The 26,278-nt window shown below is 35.6% G+C and overlaps 1 protein-coding gene across 2 annotated transcripts in view; it reads right to left on the bottom strand.

Annotated features, from left to right (window-relative positions):
• Epha6 (EPH receptor A6) overlaps positions 1 to 26,278 on the bottom strand; it is an 879,442-nt gene that overhangs the window by 382,335 nt on the left and 470,829 nt on the right. The gene's annotated exons all lie outside the window — the stretch shown is intronic.

Here is a 26,278-nt window from a genome sequence, read left to right as displayed (position 1 = left end):
TTTTTTAAAAAAAGATGATATATTTTAAAAAAAGACAAAGACAGCCTCTGCTCCTACTTTTAGGAGTTCCACAAGAAGACAAACCTGGACAACTGTCACATATATGCAGAGGGCCTATGTCAGTCCCACGCAGGCTTTCTGGCTGTCAGTTCAATATCTATGAGACCCTATGGGCCCAGGTTAGTGGAGTCTTGGTTTTGTTGTGATGTCCTTGACCCCTGTGTGTTTTTATCATTTTCTAAGAGTTCTAAGTCTGTTTCTTTTTTAAAACCTGGGATACTTTGGGGAGATTTGTCTTACTCTCTTCTCTGCTTTTTGTACCAGAGAGATATTTTCTTTATATCTCTATAACTTATTTTTCCTTTTATAATAGTAAGTTTTTTGATTTCTATAACTTACTTTTAATTTTTTCCTAATGTTAAATATGTTGTGAGTTTTTCAAAAAGCTTTTATCTTTGAATTTCCAGTATTTTTCTCTACAACTATGAGCATCAAATAACATAAAAATTGTCAACAATTAACTATTGTGTCTTGTTGCACCATGATGACACAGGGTGGTGGTTTGGAGTTAGTGAGAAATACATGAAGATACTTTCACAGAGTAAAAAGAAGGAGGTTAAAAAATCACTTTATTATCAATAAATCATAATAGCAATACTTAATTTTGTAAGCCATGAATTAGCTTTAAAGTTCTTTTCAGCCCTCTACATGCTTTTAATTTCTCTTTCATTGGCTGTGGGACTGGCTGATTTAATGAGGTTTGTCTCTATTTTGTCATTTTCAATAATTTTCACCATACACATCTTCAGATTATTTAGATACAAGGACATTTGAAAAACTGTTTATATGACAGATACTATTTAAAAAATAGTTTCTTTGAAATATAAGAAGCAAAGGTATCTTAAAATTGGACCAGACAGAGACCCCATTGGCCTCCTTTGTCACATTCCAATGGAAGAGCATGTACTGCCCCAGTGCTTTTTAGGAATTTAGCATAGCTAGCTCCCCATGGTAGAGAAATTGGCCAGGTCAAAGAGAAAAATCAAGAAATTGAAACTCTCCAACTTAAAAAAAAACCTTTACATATAATATTATAGTAAAACCAAAACTACTGATTTTCATTCTCTTTTGAAAATTAAAAGAAAATTAAATTTTATGTATATGGGTGTTTTGCCTGCATGTACATCTGTGTGCCACATGCACATCTAGAGACCTCAGATGCCAGAAGAGGACATAGAGTACCTTGTACTGGAGTTATGATCATGAGCTACCAAATGGGTCCTGGTAATCAAACTTGGGTCCTCTGGAAGAGCAGACAATGCTGAGAACTGCCATCTGTCCAGCGACTCTATTCATTTATTAATTATTTTGGTGAAAGTGCTACTTTAATAATTATATATTACTTATGAAATTGTAATGAAATTTTAATTTGTGAGCATTTTAATTATCTTCAAACATGTTTTATTGCTTATAGACCTCAACTGATTCTTTAACAAAAATTTTCCTCATGTTCCTGGTATAGAAAATAATGAGCTAATTTAAATGTTATGAAATTTGGGGGGAGGAAGTCTACTAACCCAGCTAAAAATTACCTTAGCTAGAATTGTCAAATAGGGAACAACTAAACATTTTTTTTTTCAAAAAAAATGGAAAGTTTAAAGCACTACAGTATAATGAGTGAATGATTACAAATCCAAATTTATTCCTGCAGTGGAGCTTGGGGGAGGGGAAGTTCCAAGCTTTGAAAGAAACTCACATAGTGCATTTCTTTACTCTTAGACATCTAAAGTAAATCTCTGCACATTCATAAGATAATGGCATACTCATGAGGAAGCAAGTGTGATATGTAAAGGGACAAAAGTTATAAAACAGTATGTGCCACTAATTAAAAATATTAGATTCCTCCTAAATGGCTGTGTGGTGATAATTATATACACAGGATGAGTTAGCACCAAACTGCTCCTAGTGACTCAACATCAATGTCACATTCAGTAAAAACTCTCATGCAACAAAGCCTAAATCAAAACAAAAATCAGCCTTCAATCTAGTAGATATTTTTAAGTTAAATTAATATATTTAAAAATACATATCTTATTCCAAAAGAACTTAAATAAACCTTGTCTTAGCACAGAATTTTTTATCTATGTCATTTATAAAATATAATTCAAAATATTATGCTTTAGACTTTATATGTAAAATTAAATGCATTTGTAAATGGTATTCATACATTAGTTTCTGTGGCTTATGCAGAAGCATCATCAGTTGTTTCGTCTGGTCCTGTACAGACATTCTTCAATTTATATAATAATACAAAATTGCAGCAAAAGCTAGCTACAAAAGCCATGGACTTTGAAAGTATTCTAAGTGAAAAAGCTTTATGAAAATTAGACTTGTAAGTGCTATGGATTTGCTTCCTGTGTATCTCAAGAAATAAAAAATCCTTTCCTGCTGCATCCCTAAGGTGCGCAAACAGACAAGAAAATTAGAGTCATCTTTTGGCACTAGAGAACAACCCACGAATGTGTCCTTGGGCTTTTTCAGAAGAGTTCGCATTTAAAAGACTTCCATTTATACTATGAAATAAAATAGCAGCAATTACCATTTTTCCCCTTAAAATAGAAGACCAGACCAGCTTATGTCTTCTTTGATCATTTCAGATGGAATTGATCTTGTATGTCTGAGTTCCTAAAGCGTTTGCTCCCTGTTCCTGTGACACCTAGAAATTGGCTGCCATCATTTGAAGTGGGTGCACATCCTCCTTTACAGAATGCACAACTATATATTGGATTGTACATTCAACTTCCTATGCTCCTTCCAATATATTAAACTACTCTCTGTATGCCATGGCCTTGAATGCCTAGTTATTTTTACTTTAGACTGTGAAGAGTCTACCTGGAAACAACTGACCCATAGTCACACACCCCCTGAGAAGTAGATGACATTCTAAGGAGATCAGTTACAAATTCCACTTTGGCCACAAAGATATCTTTAAAGCCATGGGATTCCAATGGAACCTACTATGTCAGCACACAGTATCAGTCACCTTTATTAAATGTTTTCTTTCTTCTAAATCCTACCTTAGACTTGTCCAATGAGTACCTCTACAGCTCTCATTGCTATTCTCTGGGATACCATGTGAGCAGTGTTCAAATGATTTATATAGTTTATGTATATAGCCACCATTTTACTGAAGTAGAATTAATGTAAGTGAATATTAGTAAGGGTAAAGCTAGAAATTGAAAGTTATTTTTTTCAAATGCAGACATTTGAACTCAGTGTAACGAAAATATGAAATGCATTGCATTATAATTCAATTGAATATTATTCAAATCCATTTAGGTTCCTTCTCATATTTTTGACCATCATTTAATGAGATCTTTCAAAAAGATATATTTGTATCAAACAACAAGAACAAACATAATAATTCTCAGGTAGTTATTGCAAAACCATAATTAGTTGAGTTAATTATTGCAAAATCACACCTCAGTGAGAGGTTGGGAGGAAGTACGGGAGAGCATGGGGGTGTTGGTACTTATGAGCAGGCACAGTGCTACATATGAAAAAAAGTCATAATGAATCACATTGTTTTGTATGCCAACTAAAACTTTAGTAAAAAACAAATAAGGAGAAAGAAAAATGCCGTCAGTATCAAAGTTTTCCTAATTCTAAAACTATTCACCCAGTACCATTTCCTTCATACTCACAAACTAATCTCATTTTCTTCCCCCATGGTCAATATAATTCAAATGAGCAGAACTCTGCTGTATTACACAGGCAATGGACATTTTATGAGAATATTCTCTGAGATTCTATATATTGTTTTTCAAAATTTTAACTGGAAAAAAAACCACAGCCAACATTATTGTGGTTTTATCTCTATTATTTTGGGCAAGTGGCAGCTATTTGTATAACAGTGTGACTTGAGTATAATTCCAGGAGGTACAAAGACTTAAGGAGGGAAGATATATTCACGCTGCTGCCCACTGGAAAGAATATTGAATGGTTTAGGGATGGGGGAGTTTTTCTGTCAAGTCACTAGAAAAGGAGCTGCAGAGTTGTTTCTTTTTCCTTTGCTTAAGAGATAGCATAAGTTTGCCAGTGTTGCTTCTGGCTTGAGCGGTGAGGGAAGAACTTGATTCTTCTCTGATGAACACAGCACCAACAGCCAGGTGCTTCCATCGCTGCCTTGTTTCATGGCTTCCTGAGGACAGGGGTGATTTTGTTCTCATCACTGATCAGATAGCAGAGTAAATTACTGACATGGAGCAACACCTGGCTGAGCCCTGTGTTTCCTCCTCATTTTCTCTCGTTAGTAACTGTGGTGTAGAAAGCCTTGGCTCTCGCAGATAGACTGTTTTCTCACATTTGCTGCTAGCTCCTCCAGTACATATGCTATACTTTCTTCCCCTGATTTCTGTGATGACTTTCTTAACAGACCAAATGAATCGCTTTTTACTTCTTAGAGAAGTTAAAGGATATCCTAGAGAGGCCAGAGGTGATGGACAGCTGATAGCTGCCCAGCCTGGATGCAGGGGACCCATTTTTCAAGATAAGTATGTGTGCATTCTTTTAATTAAAAAATATTTTTAAATATAATATATTGTGATCACAGTTTCCCCTCCACAGGTTCTACCCATATTCTCCACAACTCCCCAACGGCTCAAATCCACTCTTTTTCTTTTCTCTCCCTCATTAGGAAAACAGAGCAGCATCTTAAAACTAAATAAATAAAATAATAAAGTAAAATAAAAACAAGTAAGCTAGACTAGGACAAAACAAACAAGCAGAAAGAGAGAGACAAAAACACAAGACACATATAGAAACACAGGGATACACACAGAAGTCCCATAAAAGCTGAAAATTGGGAACCATACTACATAAGCAAAAATAAAAACAAAACAAAATGAAAAACCCAAACCAAAACAACAACAATAAAAACCTGTAAGGTAAAAGAAATTCTAAGACAAAGTATTATAACACAAAAAACCCTCCAAAAATGTCCTTCGAGTTCATTTTGTGTTGGCCATCTGCTCCCGGACATGGGGCCTACCCTTAAGTGTGGTTTGTATAGGCACTTGTTGAAGACTGTTGAAGAAAACTAACTTGTCATTTATGAGCTGTTGTCCGTTGGAGGTAGCTTCTGGGTTAGAGTGGGGGCTTGTGTCCACTTCCTCTCTCAGTGCTAAGCTCCATTTGGCTTAGATCTGTGCTGGCCCTGTGCATGCTCTTAGGCTGAGCCATCCCTCAGCTCTTTTGTCTTTGATCTTGTCTATAGTCCTGAGTTGCACTGAGCAGGAAGACAGAGAGATGACTGTATTGTGAGAGGGAAGGGAGTCTCTCATCGTGAGCTCTCACCAGCTCATAAAGCCTCTCACCTGCTGAAGAGAATGCTGGTACCATCACTATCTGCTGTAAAGTGGTCAACATAGAGGTTTACATTCCTTTTATAAATAGGTTTATATTACCATAACAGTATTCCGAGCTTAAGGCCCAAATATGTAGAGTCTTAAGAAGAATTTTATACTCCCCCTCCAGAACTGACAGAAAATCTCAAACAAAACTATTTACAGTAAAGATACCTTACCTCCCTATCCCTGTAAGTGAGTGAGATCTTTACTTTATAGGTTGTAATAATAATTACAGAAGTCAGGTGTTCTTTTTTTTTTTTTTTTTTTTTTTTGGTTTTTCGAGACAGGGTTTCTCTGTGGTTTTGGAGCCTGTCCTGGAACTAGCTCTTGTAGACCAGGCTGGTCTCGAACTCACAGAGATCCGCTTGCCTCTGCCTCCCAAGTGCTGGAATTAAAGGCGTGCGCCACCACCTCCCAGCTCCCACTTTTCTTATAATCCTCATGGTTAAGACTGCTTGACTTGTCCCCAAATCTGCTTCATAAACGGGCTAGTCCGGAAATGCGTTCCAGTGTCAAAGCCGCAAATCCTGGGCTGGCATGAGTTAGGGTCCACAAAACACTTGCACTTCATAGGGCTTCTGAAATCGACAGTGGGGAGATGTGACTGCTTTACTTGTGCTCCCAAAATGCTGATAACATGACTTTACTGTTTGGGGAAGACACATATTTAAGTGGTTATCAGAGTCTAAACTGGCCTGCATCCTATACCTACTGCTTGCTGGGTGTTTTGTTCTCGCAATGATGCTTCTTGATTTGAAGGACTACAGAAAAAGAAGGGGGAAAAAAACCCTGAGAAAAATTTTCTCCAATCATTTTGAACCTTAGTCACTTTTGTCTATATTCTTACTTGTGTATTCAATTCAGCTTTGCTGCTTCTTTTAATTGAGACAGAATCTCAGTATGATCAAGGTTGTCTTTGGATTCTTGCACTCAAGGGAACTCCTAACTTTGCCTTCAGAGAAGCTGAGCCAGCAGTATACACAGCTGTGCTCGGCCAAGTGTGTGTGTGTGTGTGTGTGTTCCAGAAGCCCACACTGGTTATCTTCCTAAATAACCTCTGCCTTATATTTTGAGACAGTGCCTCCCACTAAAGCTGATCTTCACTGAATGTTTAGCCTGCCAGCAGTGCTTGTCCCCATCTGCACAGCTCTGGGATTATAGGCACACATCACTGTGCCCAGCTTTTTACACAAATGATGCAGATCTGAACTTAAGTCCATATGCTTATACTACAAATATCTTGCTGACTGAGTTGGTCCTTCTCCCAAGTTGAGTTAAGGGATTTAGAATATTCCCTATATTCCACCCACATGCAAACTTCCCTTTTCTGCTCCAAAGCAGAAACTTTCCAAGTAGTTCAATTGTCTTAGCTCCCTCTCCAGGTTTTAGACAGGAAAATTGACTCCTATCACCAAAGGTAGTCAGTTCTGGGACAGGAAATAATTGGAGCAGTCACTTCACAAGCTGCCACACTTCCTGTCTATCCTTTGGAGAACCCATTTGTCTCTCTAAACAGTCAGCTGTTTCCCAAAGACTTGTTCTCTCTTCCTCCTCCCTTGTGAAGATGACACATAATCCTCAAATTTTAGCCACCCCACCTTGAATCACATTTTTCTGTGAATTTCTGTCTCTCTAGATGGATACTAATCTGCCATGGCCTTTGCTAATCTGCCCCTTACCACTTTAATTTCCAGCTGCCTAATCACAGAACTTAAAAGGATAAAGAAAACCTTCCTCCACAACAGTTTATTTTTAAGTTATGCATGTGTGTGTATGTGTGTGTATGTGTGCGTGCACATTTGTGTGTGTCTGTCTATATGTCTGTATGCACATTTGCTTGCATGTAAGTGAGGTGTTCATGGAGGTAAGAGGCTGTTGGGTCCCCATGAAGTTGGAGCTACATGCAGTTGTGAGAGACCTCTTATGGATGCAGGGAATTGAGTGATATGCACTCTTTACACTGAACTCTCTGTGCAATCCCTACACAATTCCAAGTCAGTGGACATAGCTTTAGGGATAATAATATGGCAGCTGAAGTTATAATTGGCTCTGAAGTTTTAAAATAGAGATTGGTAAATGTTGCTGTCAGTGAGACCTCCTAGGTAATGTTCAGAGGCAGTTATGTGAAGGCAGACGTGGAGGGCTGAAAGATGCTTTTAGAGCATGGAACTTAGGAGCCAAAAGACTTACTAATCTTTAAGACAAACCTAGTCTAATTTCCTAACTGCCTGTCTTTATTGTTGGTCATAGTGATTTATTATTATCTGGCTATATAATATCTATTTATTACAGATACTTTATATATTTTTGTAAAAAGAGGACACTTAAATAATTAGAGCTAAATTACTAGACTACAGGTATACATATATATGTTTATATATGTGTGTGTATTATATAATTGCTAGGAAAATATGGCTTCGCACACAGGAAATAGTTTAATATCTTGGGAACTATTTTGTTTTTGTTGGAGATACACACACACACCACACACAGGAACTCACAGGTGTTCTGGACTGGACTCTCACTATATATAGCCCATATCTAGCCTGGAATTCTCTTTGTATCCCTGGCTAACCTTTAACTTTTGAACTTTCTATGTCTGCTACCCAAGTGCTCTGTGATTACCAGCATGATTTAAAAAAAAATGTTCCTAGATAATCAAGATATGTATTTTATATCTGAATAATAGAATATCTATGGTTTCACAGCTATATTGGAAAGAACATGGTTCAAATGTGCAAATGCCATTTTGTAAAAGTCTAGCCATTCTTGTAATAACCATAACTATATTTTTATTTCAAAAATCTCCTTAGCCATAAATGGCCTCTACACTAAGAGATGTTAATTTCTATGATTTTCTGGGATGTAATGCTAGGCTTTAAGAAGAATGAGAAGCATGGTGGGTGGAGTTTGCTTTCACAGCTTGCCTGTTGAACCAAATCATCCTCACTTTCTTTAGTAGTTTAGTTTGGTTTATGGAAATCAGCCTTGATAGCAATATTGATATATTGATGGATGCCGAAAAACAGAACTTTTTAAAATATTCTTATTTAGGCTGAGCTAGATCTAGTAGGGAGGACCTTGATCCTTCCTCAAAGCAATGTGCCTTACCCTTTCTGAGTAGTGGATGGGGTTATGGTAGGGGGAAGGTGGAGGGTATGGGAGGAGGGGAGGTAGTGGAAACTAGGATTGGTACGTAAAATGAAAAGAGATAGTTTGTTCTCTTCTTTTAAAAAATAAAATAAAATAATTTTTATTTATTTTTTCCAGAGCAATTCTGTTTTTAAAAACCATTATATATCTTTTTATAAATTGGTATTTAGCCAATTTAGAGTGTATACTTTTTAAATTTTAATTAATTTTATCTATTAACATAGTTTTTACATACCAATCCCAGTTCCTTCTCTCTTTTCTCTTTCTTATCCCTCTGTCTTACCCCCACCCTATCCCCCATCCACTCCTCAGAGTCAAGTAAATCTGCCCAATTACTTTCTCAAGTCAGGACCAAGCCGTGCTTTCCACCCTTTGCATTTCATACATTAGAATTAGATCTTGGTTCCACTGCCAATGGCTCCATATTCAGCCCAAGCCACATCATTGTCACCTGTATTCGGGGGTCCTACTTAGGTCCTATGCAGTTTCCCCACTTGTCAGTCTGGAATCAGTGATCTCCCGCTAGCTTGGGTCAGCCAACTCTGCTGGTTTCTCTTTTGACATGTAGACATACGTGATATGAAGAATGTAGATTCTTCTTCAAATGGTTTCTTGATTTAATATTGCTAAAATTAAAAATAGTTTTACCCATGTCTTTTTGTGGATTCTAAGAATGCTACAGGACTATTTTGGGTAGTCTAAACAGCCATAGTTAAGACATTAGAAAGCATGGACTCAATCACAAATTTGTTATCATTATTGCTACATTGTAAATACTGGACTTTCTAGTTTCAAATAATGGAAATCAATTAAATTCCTGTCACTGAGATACACCAGTGACTGCTGGGAAGGCTAAGCTACAAATGGGCACAGGGATCAGGAGGACAAGCCCCATGTCAGTTCAGTCTTTTGGGACACTTTGCTGCCATTCCACATGTTGGCTGTGAACCCAGATTACTTGAGGTTAAATTGTATCTCTGATACATGTGACTATAATTAATTTTCATATAGTTTCCCTTCACTTTCTTGGTTTTAATAGAAAACTAGTATGACTCACTCTGTGTCATGAGGATTAGTATAATATTTAGTGTAAAAATACAGTATTTTATTTAATGTATTATCCAACATAACACAAGTTGGCTATTATTAATTTTAGACATATGGTAACGTTAAATAAAGATTATGGTGGCAATTAAAGGTCAATTTCAAATAATGCTAGAGATGATTTTAAAATAGAGTAAATATTACAAATCCTAGAAAAAAATAAGACACTAAAAAGTAATGTAGCTCCCTTACTGGTCCCTTGCTGGACACTGAAGTATGAAAGCTGGCCCTTCCCGACCCCCACTATGAAAGAATTTACTCCAACACTTGGGTGTCTAGTCAAACACTTCCCAAAAGAAAGTTTTCAATTGGATGTCTTAAAAATGCTCTTATGCATATTTCCACAACATAGTTTCAAAGAATGATTTCTTTACAATAAAAATAGAATGAGCTCTTTATAGAAATAGTTTAGAGAATGCTACTGTAGAAGAAAAGTTGAGTACTCCTAGAAATTTAAGTTAGTACACATTGTTGGAATTCTCCACATATATTGAATCTGAATTAATGATCATTATTACTCTATGTCATCCATTGGCACTTGACTGTCAAAAGTACTAGAAATCAGGTCAAGATTGTAATTTCTTATTTGGGAAGCATGTTTTTCTAAATTAACAATATCACCAACACAGTTTTAATTATTTAAATAATTACAAGCCAAATATGAATATTAATGTTTCTACAAGTATGTTGCTACATGTATTTTGAAATGTTTTGCAAAATAGAACTAATCCCACAATAAACGTCTTTACTGGCTGAGAGGTGGTGCCACATACCTTTAATCCCAGCACTTGGGAGGCAGAGGCAGGCAGATCTCTGTGAGTTCAAGGTCAGCCTGGTCTATAATGCAAGTGCCAGGACAGGCTCCAAAGCTATGTAGAAAAGTCCTGTCTTGAAATACAGAAAGAAAGAAAGAAAGAAAGAAAGAAAGAAAGAAAGAAAGAAAGAAAGAAAGAAAGAAAGAGGGAAAAAAGACTTTTACTGTGTCTGCTTTAAAAGTGACCTTTCACAGGACTCTAGAAAGTTCATCACTGAGCCCATAGTTTATTCTTACATCAACATATTAAGCATATATTTATTGATCTTCACATGTCATAGAACAAATTCCTAGCTCTGGATCAGGCCATTAAATAGTGTTAAATGTCTTAGCAGAATTCTTCGATCTTAAAACTAATGTGATACTTTCCCTCAGATCATGTGACACCATCTTTGCTGGGAGGGTACAATTAAATGAATAGTTGTCTTAGTAAACTTAGAAACCTTCAAGACAGGAGTAGGTACATTCTGTTTACTTTAATTATTATTTTATAAATATATGTCAATAGGATTTACTATATTTCTTCAAAAGAAATACAAAAACTAAAGCTCTCTCACACACAAAATACTAAATGGAACATATGGTGCATTTATATTTATATAGTACCATAATTAAGTCTTAATAATGTACAACAGAATTATTGATCCATATTTGGGGCAAATTGATGGAGGCCATGGGACAACTAGTGTTCAGATGTCAACACACCAGAAGATTGATTCTGACGGAGGAGAATCCCATCCAGACAGGGCCTATGAGACCACTGACTCTGTATACTTTTGCTCCTGTCTGTAATTTCACATTTGCTAAAGCAGATAATGTGTCTCCCCAATATCTGTAGTGTAGTGTAGTGTATGTATGTATATATATATGTATATATATATATGAATATATGTATGAATATATGTATGGATAATCTCATGATTACACTTCAATCTTACAGGCACATGTATTCATGGATAGTCAAGAAGATGACTTCTCATTAAGCTGTGTAATTTTGATATATGGAAAATACACTAGTATATGCTTCATAACTAGATCTACTGTTCCATGAAAACTATAAGATGCTTTTTTTTTAACTCAGACTAACACAAGAAAACAATTTTTTTTGCCATTCTAAGACATGCTACACACAATTAGCTCATTTTTTTTAAACCTCAGAGCAAGTTCTAACTAGACTGAATGTTTCTGTAAATGGGTCATAAATTAAAAACTCTATAGATGTGCACAAGGTCAGAGTTGCAGATGTCTGACCAAGGTTGTTAACAAAAAGCAAGCTAAAAAATAATGCCAATTATCCACTTGCCAAGTCTGGCTAACAAAGACCTAAGTCTTACAGCTTGTCTCACCAGGCACTGCGCCCCCAGTCTCTGGTCAGAATCTAACCCCCAAAACCTTGCACTGTTATGGCAAATGGATCAACTCCTTAACATTTACCCAAGGAAGGTGCTATGACCAATGAGATGTAAGTCTTGTAACTTTTTTTCTTATTGCCTCAAGTCTCCTGTAAAAAATGTATTTAAGATCGAACAAAGAAGCAAGAGAGAATTGGAACAGAAAATTGAAACAATGGAGAGTTAAAAAAAATAGAACTTAGAAAAAATTGAGAAAAAAAAGCAGACAAAATCATAAAGAACATGACTGAAATAGAATGTGTGTGACTTTATTAAGAAAAAATTGAGACAAAAAAACAGACAAAATCATAAAGAACATGACTGAAATAGAATGTGTGTGATTTTATTGTGTACCCCTCAGATAGAAAGAAAGTCATTAAGCCCAGTTTGCTGTACTGGAAGTTTTTCTTCAAACCCTGGAAGTAGCCTTGAGAGTTGAAATTCAGGGCTACTAACAGCAAATCATTAGCTGGAAGATGTCATAAGCAGTAAAGCTAAACATTTTTGAGATATTTAAAAGAGAACATCAATTGAACACTCCTGGATTTGCCCAAGTCAGGGTGTGTCCTAAGAGCTTTGACAAATAACCTGCTGGGAAATTGATCTTCTAAGCTACCTTAATGTCTTTAAAAAGTCCCATTTACTTCATTCTAAAACTTCAAAGTCTTTCTTTCTATTAATTTTCACATACACTAAAAAATCACAAAGAACAAAATGCTATGGTTTATTCATCTAAGGAAAGCATCTAAACACTAAGTTACAGCCAAAATGGGGACTTACTGAAACTAAGGTCATTCTCTGTCAAACAAGACCACAAGAGGCTTTTCTCTGAGCAGAGGATTCATGAATATTTTATCTGAACACTTCCATAAGCTTGCTGCAAAAGTTGTTTCTTGGCATTTACTGGGGATGTCAAAATAAGTTCCTGCAATTTAAATCTTTTGATAATATATTTTTTTAGACTTTCATTGAAACCCTATTGATCATTCATATAACAATTTGTCTAAAATATTTGTTTCTGAATAGTTTACACTGTGCACATCAATACTGTAGAAAATAAACTTTACTTGTAAATAGATATTACATTTTTTCTACCTCAAATCTATAGGAAAAAAGAAAACCAAACAACAAATACTCAGTTCTCTTTATCTGAATGGTAGAATGTGTTATCCATTAAGCCTCATGTGTTTTAGTAGTGCTAAGCACTCTCTGGGGTCCTGGAATTTGAAAAAATTATTAGTTGATCAAGCAAAAAATAACCACAGCTCAGAGTCCACTAACACTTCTCTAACCAGACACAGTGATTTGATATTCCAGACTTATTCTGACATTTCCGTCTTCACAAAATACTGCCTTTCCATGAGATACATCAGCAAACCCTTGCACCCTGTTCAAACTCTGACTGGCTGGAACTCAGCAGCTTGTGAGAATTCATGTGCTTCTGATGAGGAGAGAAATCAAGTGCTAACAGCTGCCTCTAGGGCTTGACTTTTCCCTGCGTGTCATGTGGCCTCCTTAAAAGGGAATATAATTAGTATTTCTAAAAGTCAAATCTGAAGTTAGGTTTTCTTGACTACAGATTCTGGTTTACCAGCATAATTCTTGGCAATTCTTTCACTTTTTCATTTCATTTTTCTCATTTACAGACTTGGAATTCTATGAGCATCTAACTAATGAGTAGTTAAACATAATTTAGCCAGCCATATAATCCCTATAGAAACTGATTAGTACTTGAGAAATATTAGACATATTCAACTAACAGGATATTTTTCTCAATATTGTGACAGGTACTCTCAGAAAATTTATATAATTGTTAATAAAGGAAGTTTTTATATTTTGATTTTCTTTTAGCCCAAATCATCACATTTCTACTAGTTTATTCTCTTTGTTTCGCTTGATAGATGTCATCCAGCTAAAAGTTTAGTATTGTTGGAGTTTTGAAATATAACTTTTTTTGTAGATAAATTAGTTTTAGAAAAGAAGATTACCTATTCTTGGTTAATACTGACCTCACCTAATATTAACTATAAAGAAGAAAATGCCACTGTCTTGAAACAGCAAGTGACTAAATTGAAGAGACAAATATCTATATCAAGAAGTTGCTTTTACCATCATGAATATAAATATGATTCTAAAACTAATCTAATATATTTTAGATAATCTTTGAAAACGTGGAATTATAAAGCAGATGTTGATTAATCGCTATAGATTCCCAACAGATGAATGGAGATTGAAGCCTTACATTTGCAACAAATCTCTATATAAATAATTAAATTATTTCTTAATAATGTATTATTAAAAATTATACTTTTAAGTATTCTGAAACTAGCCTATTTACATTTTCAAATTTGTTTTTCTTAATAGTTAAAAGGAATCAGGAAGTACTGCTTTCTGTTAGTGGTAAATGCCTATCTCATGTTCATCTAAGACTGCTTTTAATTGTTTCATGTGATAGACATCACTTTTATGAGCTTAAAAGGTCTTATGGAGCAAAATCTATAGATTTTCTTCCTGTAATGTTATCAGAAAAACTAGAAAATCACCTATGTTTTTGGCTTTGATGGCTTCCCTCTAAGGTTAGGAGAAATCTATCACATTTTCCCCAAGAATGAGGTGAAGACCAGAGGCAAAGATGTCAGTTTTAAAGAAGTAGAAGTATTAGTAGGGGAGACTGGTGGACCCCAGGAAAGAACAGAGAGACCAGGTACCCTGAGTCTTTGTCCCTTGAATCTTAATAGTTTTCAAAGTTCTGTTCTGCCTGAGTTAACTTGAGCCTTTTTTTTTCTCAGTATAATTTTATTGGTAGTTTTTACATAAAAACTCACTTGTAGGATCCAAAAGACTGTCTTAGAAAATTCAAAACCATTAGATTTTAACAATAAGAACTTTAAAATTATATTACAGTCCTTAAAAATCAAAGACTAAAATTAAATGCAGTTCTATTAAGAACTAGAAATGAACTCTGCGTGCATCGTATCACTTAGAGTTCCATGAAAATATAAAATATTTCTATGTGTGTGACTATATCTGAGGCAAACATCATTGACTTCAAAACCTGACTAAAAGAACTTCCGATCAACACGTCAGCAGCAGCTTCATCCAGTACGAAGAAAACAATGTTTAAACTTCTGGTCAAACAATGAACTAAATCATTAACCACATTCTACTGTTACTGGTTATACATTTGCCTCTGTTATATGTGGCCCCAAACTTCGGATGAATGTTTGAGAAAGGAGACAGATAACAGCATACGTTACCTTGACTTATTTTTTAGCTTTAGTTAACTGTAAGTCAGGGGGCACCTAGTTGTAGCAATACTCCTCAGTTTACTCTGCAGTATTGTATCCTTTTCGAAATGTCTGGCACTGCTCCATTCTTAACTTGCATGTGAAAGCCCCCAAACCGCTCTTCTGGCTCAGTTTTAATTGAGTAGTGACAAGCTGTTTAAGGATCGCAGACTGAAAATTTAGCTTTCTGTAGGTCTAAAGCTGCTTTCCTGATAATCTGTCCCATTTTCCAATTTCCTAACTCCCTCTCTACTGCAAGTTTATTATAAATTTTCCTATCTTGTGTGCATTATGTTTTGAACATAAGCACCTGACTATCCTAATCTGGTTGGTAGGATAGGAATGGCCCCATAGGGGCATATATTTTAGTGTTTGGTCATTAGGGAGCGGCTCTACTTGACAAGGATTAGAAGGTGTGATCCTGGTAGAGCAGGTGTAGCCTTGTTGGAGGAATTGTGTCACTGGCGGAGGGATTTGAGGTTTCAGAAGCTCAAGCCAGACCCAATCACTCTCTCACTCCTTCCTGCTGCCTGCACATCTAGATATAGAACTCTCAGCTACCTTTTCAGTACCATGTTTGCCTACTTGCTGGCATGCTGGTAATGAATTAAACATCTGAAACTACAAGCAAGTTCCAATTAAGTGCTTCCTTTTATAAGATGTGCCATGGTCACAGTGTCTCTTCACAGCAATAGAACAGTGACTAAGACACACACATTTTATAAAGTGGTCAATGAGTTTCAGAAGATAAAGAAGTCCAAAAAAATAAGCTATATCTAAATGTATATGCTTTTTTTTAAAAAAAAGAAAACAGTAACTTCATTTCTGTCATAAAAATTTGAAAGACACATTTTAAAAATTTGTATTGAAAAAATATATACTAAAAGAAACAAAATATGCTTGCAGGTAATGCATAACAAATGTGAATGGCAAAGATTTCTTCATTGTGTAAACAGAACAGTTATTCAAGGTTTTGAGGATTATATGAGGTCTTCTTATTCTTCTAGGATTTTCTTTTCTTCTTCTTCTTTTCTTTTTTTTTTTTTTTTTTTTTTTGGTTTTGTGAGACAATGTTGCTCTGTAACTTTGTAACTTTGGAGCCTGTTCTGAAACTAGCTCTTGTAGACCAGGCTGGCCTTGAACTAACAGCTAGGATTAAAGGTGTGCGCCACCACTAGAATTTTCTTAAGGAGAACTAGTATTCTCGATCCTCCTATGAATGTCTGACTTACTGCCTTAATCATTATTATTACTAATGATATGTCATAGGAGCTTTCTTAATTTGCTTGCCAGATTATTCATTTAATTTGTCCTCAGTTTATATCATTCCTATCATGCCTACTTTTATTTATCTTTTGACTTATTTTAGTTTTTGAGATTAATATAGCTATATCATTTCCCCCCTTTTCTCCCCAGGCCATTCTAAAAACCTCTCTGCTCTCTTTTTCAAATTCACGGCCTCATTATAAATTGTTGTTACATGCATATATATATATATGTTTTTATGTATCTAATTAGCTAATTTAACTCTTGCTTCATGTTTGTTTTCCTTCTTATATCATGCTTCTCCCATTAAGTTATTTTTTTAAAATCAAACATTTTTCTATTGCTTATTTTATTTTTTTATGTGAAAAATAAGGACTTTTACATGTCTGAATTGTCTCATAATTCGTATATCACATTCTTTTCTCTAAATCAGATCTGTTTTTAATTGGTCACACAGTGACATTTATTGTTGTTGATAAATGTCCTTTTGTAAAGAAGAACAAACACATTTATTAAGGAAAAGTGAGAAATTTAGAGAATGGGAGTGTTACTAAATATTTTTCAAATGAAATAGATTTTGACAATGTGGAGTACAGTAGAATCCTATTTGTCTCTACTCCCCTGCTGTTTTTGGTTTTAAATCCAGGTTTCATTTTCCTCCTAGACCCAGAGTGCTAGGGCAGATGACTCTCAAACATAGGTATTCAACACTGATTATAGCACCATTTGGCAGGTTAAATACCACACTGGTAAACATTGTTAAAGTCAGTTGATAAAGGTAGTGATCTGTTGAGCTACTGTAAGTCTTTACTGTTAAGAGCCCTGTCATAATTTTCTGTGAATGAATTGCTTCATCTGCAGTGGGTAATCAGGTCTTTGAATGGCAGCACATACAACTTTTGCTTGTATAGGAAAACCTGGAGCAAGGAAATGTCAGTCAAACAATTGCTTATTGGCAACTTACTGGAATGCCTTCATGATAGACTGACTGTTCTAGATATTTTACTCTGAGGTGATGGAGGTGAGTCTTGTATTAATCTGTTGCTTTCATTGGTTAATTAATAAAGAAACTGCCTAGGCCCATTTGATAGGCCAACCCTTAGGTGGGTGGAGTAAACAGAACAGAATGCTGGGAGAAAGAAGCCGAGTCAGGGAGTCGCCATGATTCTCCCACTCCAGACAGACGCAGGTTAAGATCTTTCCTGGTGAGCCAGCTCATGGTGCCACACAGAATATTAAAAATGGATTAGATCAATATGTAAGAGCTAGCCAATAAGAGGCTGGAACTAATGGGCTAGGCAGTGTTCAAAAGAATACAGTTTCCATGTAATTATTTTGGGGCATAAGCCATGCGGGCGGCTGGGTGCCGGGGACGCAGCCCCACTCCTCCTAATACAACAACTTACAGGCCTCAGAATCTAAGAAGGGATTTGGTAACAGTGTGTGTGTGTGTGTTTGGTGCATTGTCTTGACTTATACTTTAATGCCTTAGAGTCTGCAATGAGCTTGAAATGTAGGCATTATTGAGTCAAATAGAAATCTAAGTAACTATAGTTTTCCAAAAAGAAACAGATACTATTGGAGAACATTCTTTGCACTTTCAGAAGTTTTACCTGTCATGAGAAACAAGTGTAGACCTTACCATGAAGTTAATCTTCACCTTTCTAAACTAAGAATTTGCTTTTAAGAATTATGTATCTAACAAATGTCTCTTTTTTTTTTTCTCAGTAATTTTGCCTCTTGAGCCAGGAATACAAATGACCTATTTTAAAGAATCAGGCAAAGTAATTTCTTTTGAAGGTAAGAAAAAGACTCTCTTCAAAAGGTCAGAAAATGAGATGGTTCCTGGCTTTTAAATCTGTTACAATGTATGAAGTCTTAGAAATACTAAGGAAGGTATTAATAACAGATCAACTCAGAATCAAATGGTGTCTTTACTCAGAAATGATCTCTATTTCAAATGGTATCACACTATCTCAAAAGCAGTATTTCCTAAATAGATAGTACTTCCATAAAAGGCTGAAGAGCCATGGACTTTGTGGTTAATGAACTTAAATAACGAGACATTCTTGGATCAGTTTTCTGTCTTCAAAAGTAAATGGCTTGTAAAATAATATCCTAATTTTATCTTATGTTTAAAATGACTTTCTTCATATATTAAAACAAGAAATAGATATGAATAAAAAAGAGAATTTTTAAGTTTTCAAATTCTTAAAATTCTGGAAAAGAAGATTGTTGCCAGTCTGTTTTCAGGTTGCCATTGTAACTAATTTCTTATGATTAATCTGCCATTGTGATACTGAACTTCAGACCTAGAATATCATATGTATGGTGCACTTTTAAATTCTCAAAAAGGTCAGCAATGAAAACTGTATTTCATAAAATGTTTATTTCTAATTTATTTTAAATGATTCATATGGAACACACATTTTTAAGAGAGTTTGTGGATATATTTTTCATTCCAAAATTAGATTACTTAGTGATTACTGTCACAAAATGGAGAAAGTATACTTTCTACTTTTTAATAGTAATCACAGAAAACCTGTTTTTAGGAAGTAAATATCAAGTATAAGCCTTCTACTTATCATGACGTTTCAGAGAACACAGCAGTTTAATGAAGATAATAGAATAATCACTTAGTTTTTAAGTAGGGAGATTGGAAGGATTTGGTATATATTTGCTATTACAGAAATGAAGTAGTATACACACACACACACACTCACACACACACACACACTCACACAGAAGAAAGGTCTTTCTCTCATAAAAGAGTACCTTTGTATAAATTCCTCATTCCCAATTCTATCAATTTTTACTTCCAAAGAAACCGTTTACTGCCGGGCAGTGGTGGCGCACGCCTTTAATCCCAGCACTTGGGAGCCAGAGGCAGGCGGATCTCTGTGAGTTCGAGACCAGCCTGGTCTACAAGAGCTAGTTCCAGGACAGGCTCCAAAACCACAGAGAAACCCTGTCTCGAAAAACCAAAAAAAAAAAAAAAAGAAACCATTTACTTAGAACTGCTCTATACTTTTTAATAATATTTGCATATATTTAAAATTAACACATTTTCAACTACACAGCACAAAATAGGCAATTTGTAATTTAAGGTATTACTATATGTGTAATATATAATTCACTTTGGTCACTTTAATTTTTTAGAGAAGGTCTCACCTTGTAGTATTAGCTTCTAGCAATCAGGAAGCAGAGGCAGATGGATCTCTGTGAGTTTGAGGCCAGTCTGGTCTATAAGAGCTATTTCCAGGACAGGCTCCAAAGCTAGAGAGAAACCCTGTCTTGAATAGATAAATAAATACATACATACATACATACATACATACATACATACATACATAAATAAGGTCCTTTTCAAATGATAGCTATTAATAACAACAACACATTAAACACCACTCTCTCACATGGAAATTCGATGAAAGTAAAATTTAGAAAACTGAACTACCAGATTTGAAAAAGATGAGCATGTTCATACTTGCCTGTTCTCTGACTGAATTGACTGATACCCTTCCAGCAGGGTATGCCAGTGGGATTTCCCAGCACTGTTGACTATGAAATTTCTAGTAAAATGTAATGTAAAGGCATTATATAAATCTTGAATTTATTTTACACCCTTAACACATGCTGTACTAACTAAAATAACTGAAATCATAATTTTCTAAAAAATTAGATCAATCAATGTGTCCATCCAGTTAATGCGAATCTCCCATGACTGGAGCATGAATTCAGCTATAGAAGAGACCAAGCTCATGAGAAACTAAGAGAACCATGTCCCCATCTGTGGAAATGCATAACAAGAAGCATAATGGACTCTAGCCAGACTCACTTGTCAGACATCTCTGCTCTATTTCTCACCAGCTACATAATCTTGCACAACTTAGTCAAAGCCTCTGAAATTCAGATTATCTCATGAAAAATGTTGATGGTAATTGCAGCCTTATAATACTGCTTCAGATATAAATCATATAACATTAATAATTCACAGAGAAGTGTGCTTAGCCAGAGAGAGTGTTAGGAAATATTAATCTGTTATCCAGAATGGAGTTAGGCAAACTGTCATCTATGGGCCAACAAAACACAATTTAATATTTAATGTTTGATAGCTACATGTTTCCATCTCTCCATCTAAATCCTGTAATAAAACCTAATAATATTATATAACAAATATTTTCTAGAAATATCTTGGAAATCTTACTATTTTATATGCTTTTACCTTACATGGAGTCTTAGTGTTTTTATTACTGTGAAGAGACCCCAGGACCATTGCAAGTCTCATAAAAAACATTTGATTAAGGGGGCTAACTTACAGTTTCAGAGTTTTAATCCATTTATCATCATGGTAGGGGGCAAGGTGGCATACAGGCAGTCATGGTGCTGGATGAATAGCCAAGAGTCCTACATCTTGCGGGCAACAGGAAGTTTACTGACTCACTTGGAAGTATTCTGAGCATAGGAAAACTCAAAGCCCACCCCCACAGTGATACACTTCCTCCAACAAAGCCATACCTACTCCAACAAAGCCACATCTCATAATAGTGCCATTCTCTATGAAATTATCGGGGCCAATTACATTCAAACAAAAACACACGGTTTATTAATTATATACTGTACACATCTTATAATCGTGCCATTTTCTCTGAAATTATGGGGGCCAATTACATTCAAACTACCACACATGGTTTATTACATACTATACCTTGTCAATGTGGCATAGGAAAAGCCATTAGGCAGGTGTGTTTGGTATCTGTGTTTGGTTATTATATCATATAGCATGGGCTCTTCAGGAATGGGAATTTTCTTTGATAATAATTGTATCCTTAATTGGAATATAGTCTTATTATCTCCTAGATCAATTGAGGAATGGGTTGGTGATTATGAAAAAAATTTAATACAAGTGCTAATAAAGTTCTCATAAGGAAAGTATTTGTTATCAGAATCAAATCACCTTCACAAATGAGTGAAAGCATTGGAGGTTTCATGTGGAGGTGACTTATCACAAATACTAGACAGTGTGCCTAATTCCTCAAATCAGTTTTAGTTTGCTGTCAAGCCAACTACAAATGCTGTGTATCTAAAAGTCCCTGGCTGGGATACAGTAGGATAAAATAATGATTCTATTGCCTGACTTGAGTTCCAAAATCAACAAAATGGTTTTTACTCTTTTAGGCACTATTGACACTAAAATGTTAAATATTATCTCTGCCTTCATAGAAAAAAATAGAAGACTGAAAACTTGGATTTTCATCCCTAATAGATTAGTTTTTAGGGTAGACATCTGAAGGTGGAAATAATATGCTCTGAAATTTAAATTTGATAACCAGAGATTGTAAACCTATAAATTATTTATAACATCAAAAACATAGCGCAGACATACATTGGTTAAAAATATGTAAATGTTACATAATTCCAGAGGAATTGTCCTGATGGAGGTGGGTCTTGTATCTATCTGTTGCTTTCATTGGTTAATTAATAAAGAAACTGCTTGACCCTGATAAGACAGATAATTAGGTAGGCGGAATAGACAGAACAGAATGCTGAGAGAAAGAAGCCAAGTCAGACAGTCGCCATGATTCTTCCACCGGACACAGACGCAGGTTAAGATCTTCCTGGTAAGCCACCAGCTTGTGGTGCTACACAGATTATTAGAAATGGGTTAGATCAATATATAACAGCTAGCCAATAAGAGGCTGGAACTAATGGGCCAGGCAGTGTTTAAAAGAATACAGTTTCCGTGTAATTATTTTGGGTAAAGCTAGCCGGGCGACGGGGCGCAGCCCATTGCTCATATTACAACATTGTCCTAGACATGAAATATTTTACTGTTTCTAAAAAGACTTATGGATCATGGAATAGAAGTTGAGATGTGAACCTCATCAGATTAGTGTGAGAATTAATGTAAGGATTAGTCTGAGAATTAGGAGACACATTGTGAGCATTTGCCTGTTTATATTACCATGGGCCATCATCATTCTTGTTCGGGTAACATTTAGGAAGGTATTGGGGTGCTTCATGGGTATAGTTTGTGACATCTCTAGAAGATCGAATCTCACAACAAATCTTTGTTCCTCTGGCTCCTACAATATTTCTTCCCCCAGTTCCACAATGTCCCTGAACCTTAGACGAAGAATTTAGAGAACAAATGATAGTCTCACCCAGTTTTGATGCTTTCAGACCACAACACTGATCAACATCACACTATAACCTTAAGGGTAAAATAGTGGCATTCATAGCTTGGCACTAGACAACAGCTCTCTAATTGGATTTGTGATCTGTTGATCAAGAAGGAAATCATGTCTGGTATTGGAAACATAGCCAACTGCCCGGGGATATTAAAATTACAGATTTAAATGAGAACTTTCAATTGCCACTTTCCAAAACTAGCTTTTCCCTAATTATATTCTAAGTTTCTTTCCTTATATGCACAGATATCTGTAGTACCATTGCTCATCTACGAAACGTCTCTTTGCAACAGACAAATCTAGTTACAGAATACTGCAAATGGTCAAACTGCAGAAATGTGGAACCCAATCCCAGCTAATATAGACATCTACATTTTTAAAAGTGTTAAATGAGAAATTAAAATTTCAAAATGCCTTTATGCTTAATTCATTCTTTAAAGATACAGAACCACATATAATAGCTGAATTCTTTAATAGGTAGCATTATAGATTAATAAATTGTAAGACTATATTTCATTAGCTTATACAAGCTGGTCAGCTTTAATTAGCAAATATTCTATTTAAGATAATAAAAATAAACCATTCATTAATTATTCATTGTATATTATGTAGGTCTTTATAATTCTAAATTCAGTAAATTCACTGATATCCTCTGCAAAATTAGTGATGTGCATATGTAGTGAAATACAACTCCAATGAGTCTCCACATAACATTTTAGTAAAAGTAGGAAATCTCTCATTTCTGCCTGTTAGAGTAGAGTCCCTTTCTTCAAATAACAAACACAGCAGAGTGCACAGAAATTTAAATGTTTTCTTGCTGACATTAACTGGCATTTTTCTCAGAAAAATAGGTTGTTTCTGGCAATTGATTCTTTATATTTTATTAGGCAAAAGCTTGGAATATTCCAGATGGGTTCAGTGTTTACCAACATATGGTAATGTTGTCAAACAAAGAACATTTAAATTTTGAGCTTGAAAGTCAGCACATTTAATTTGTGAAAGTGCATATGAATTATTTAGTTTAGGATGTGTGAAAGCAATTCTGTGTTACATAAGAAAGCAGTTAGCTAGCTAACAGTGAGCTCAGTGACCTCGTGGGCAGGATGTCCTGTTTCTTATTTCTGCCCAAGGTAGATGTTCTAGTTCATTGTATTAACCTGACATTGTTCTCTAAAACACCACCAAATCCCTCCATTCCAGTCAGGTTAGCAACAGGAAGTAGACGGTGCATTTACATTAAAATTAAAATCAACCAAGAGGATAAAACATTGTTTGTTTCTTTGTTTTTCCCCAAAGGTGATGTGGGATTTCCCTCTGTATGTTGTGATTACCATTGATTAATAGAGCTGTTTTGGGCCTGTAGCAGGTCAGAACAGAGTTAGGTGGGGAAAACTAAACTGAATTCTGGGAGAAAGAAGTCAGAGAGAAACCATGTAGCCCTACAGGAGAGAGACTATGGATGAAACCTTGCCAATAAGTCACGTGGTGATACACAGATTAATAAAAATGGGTTAATTTAAGATATGAGTTACCCAAAAATATGCCTAAGCTATTGGCTAAACAGTATTACAAATAATATAGTTTCTGTGTTATTATTTTGGGAATCTGGGTGGCCAGAAAACGAGTCTTTGCAGTCGGGAAACAAATGAGTAGCCTCTCCCAACACATGGGAAAGGTGAAGGAGAACTAATCGATAACCATGGAAAAATACAATGAATATATATATATATATGGAAAATCTGTTATCACCTTTGAGCCTAAGGGAAGGAAAACATAATAAAGAGAGAAACAAAGAAAATCAGAGAGAGAAACTACATGGAAAAGTGTCATCCAGAGACACAACCATATAGGAATAACCATGTGGGGAGTAAGCCAGGGAAATAAACAACTGGATGCTCTCTCCACACTGCTCTCCAGGGTAGGTATTTAGTGCCACAGCAATCTCTCCCTCTCTATCTCAGATTCAGTCTTTATTCTTGTCTCAATGTTTTAGAACCCCACCTACCCCACAGACAGAGGCAAGAAAACTCTCAATCACTCATACTTTCATGGAAATCCATGTAACATTATAGACTCCTATGCACCTGCATTTTCAGTATTTCATGTAACATTACAAAAGCATGGACAGGTTAAATGGTTAAGTTCTGGAAAAACCAACACTGGAATAACACCTCAGTTTCTCAGTTACTTTGGGCAATTTCTTCTTTATATATAACACTGTTTATGCATCTATGAGATGACAAAATTATCATCTTCTGCTTTGCTGGAAGGATATAATAGGTTAATACATTAATATTTTTCTATTTATTATATTATATTATTTATTTACTTGGTGAGCATATGTGTACAGGGAGGGAGGGGGAGAGGATTCATGTGCCACATGAATCAGGGCCAGAGGACAGCTTTGTGTCCTCTGTGTGGAGACTGGGTACTGAACTCTGGCATGGTGTATTTGGGCTTCATCAATTGATTTTACCCACAGAACAGTGTCACCGGTCCAGGTCAATAAACTTAAAGGCCCTCACAAAAAGGAGCAAACCACTTATAACCAGGAAGTCCGTGAGATGAACAATATTCACAAGGCCAGTCCCCAAAGTTATAAAAAATAGTCAACAATTGCTGAGTAAGATTTTCCACCCACTCTTACTGTCTACATGTCATTTATGCATGCAGCTTTCGGGATTGTACTGTTGTGAGAGGCAGCTTGTTGGTTCCCAACTGCTCAGACCTGAAATAATCACACAGAACCTGTATTAATTAAATCACTGCTTGGCCCATTAGTTCTAACTTCTTACTGGCTAACTCTTACATATTAATTTAACCCATTTCTATTAATCTGTTTATCATCACAAGGCTGTGTCTTACTGGGACAAGTTCCAGCATCTATCTCCAGTAGGGCTACATGGCTTCTCTCTGACTCTGCCCTTCTTTCTCCCAGCATTCAATCTAGTACTCCCTGCCTTGTTCTGCTATAGGCTCATAGCAGTTCTGATTCATTAATGGTAATCACAGAGTACAGAGGGAAATCTCACATCATTGTACCATAGGTTGAGGAGGGATTTTCAGTGATGCAGCTGTCTTTGCGCCATCTACGCTCATGTATATAACTTTTTTTCCCTCACACTTCTGTAAGCAATTCCAATAAACTTAAGATTTTCACCAAGTTAGACTTTGGTGGAGTTGTTACCTTGGTCTGTCATTAGTTCTGCATCAGGCAATAAATAGGCAACTGTTCACCTTTCCCCAAGAAACACCACACAACAAGTATCAATCAGCTCATGGTGTTCTTATAGTTAGGAAAACTTTAAGTTAGTCTTTCAATATCAGAAAAAACAGCAATGTCTGTCTGGTTTTCCTTGCCTTATTGAGAGACAGTCTGCTGAATTTTAGCTATATTTCTATAACTGTTGTGAGGGAGAAATTTTTATGGTGCAATTGCAAGTTTGAATCCAAATTATAGCAATTAAGGATTTTATTCCAGGGAGTGAATGGATCGTCCTACAGGGAGTGAGATTGTGTTTTAACTTGCAAAATATAGTTGCTGAAAACAAACAATGCAAAATAAAACCTCTAAAGATGATAAAGACAGAATAAACAGAAGAGTTCCGGCAGGAAAAAAAATACTACAGTGTGTTTAATTTACAGCTACAAATCATTTCTGTGA

Source organism: Chionomys nivalis, chromosome 3, assembly GCF_950005125.1.
Source record: "Chionomys nivalis chromosome 3, mChiNiv1.1, whole genome shotgun sequence".
Taxonomy (NCBI): Eukaryota; Metazoa; Chordata; class Mammalia; order Rodentia; family Cricetidae; genus Chionomys; species Chionomys nivalis.
The sequence above is the reverse complement of the archived record's forward strand: the minus strand, read 5'-3'. Positions and strand labels throughout refer to the sequence as shown.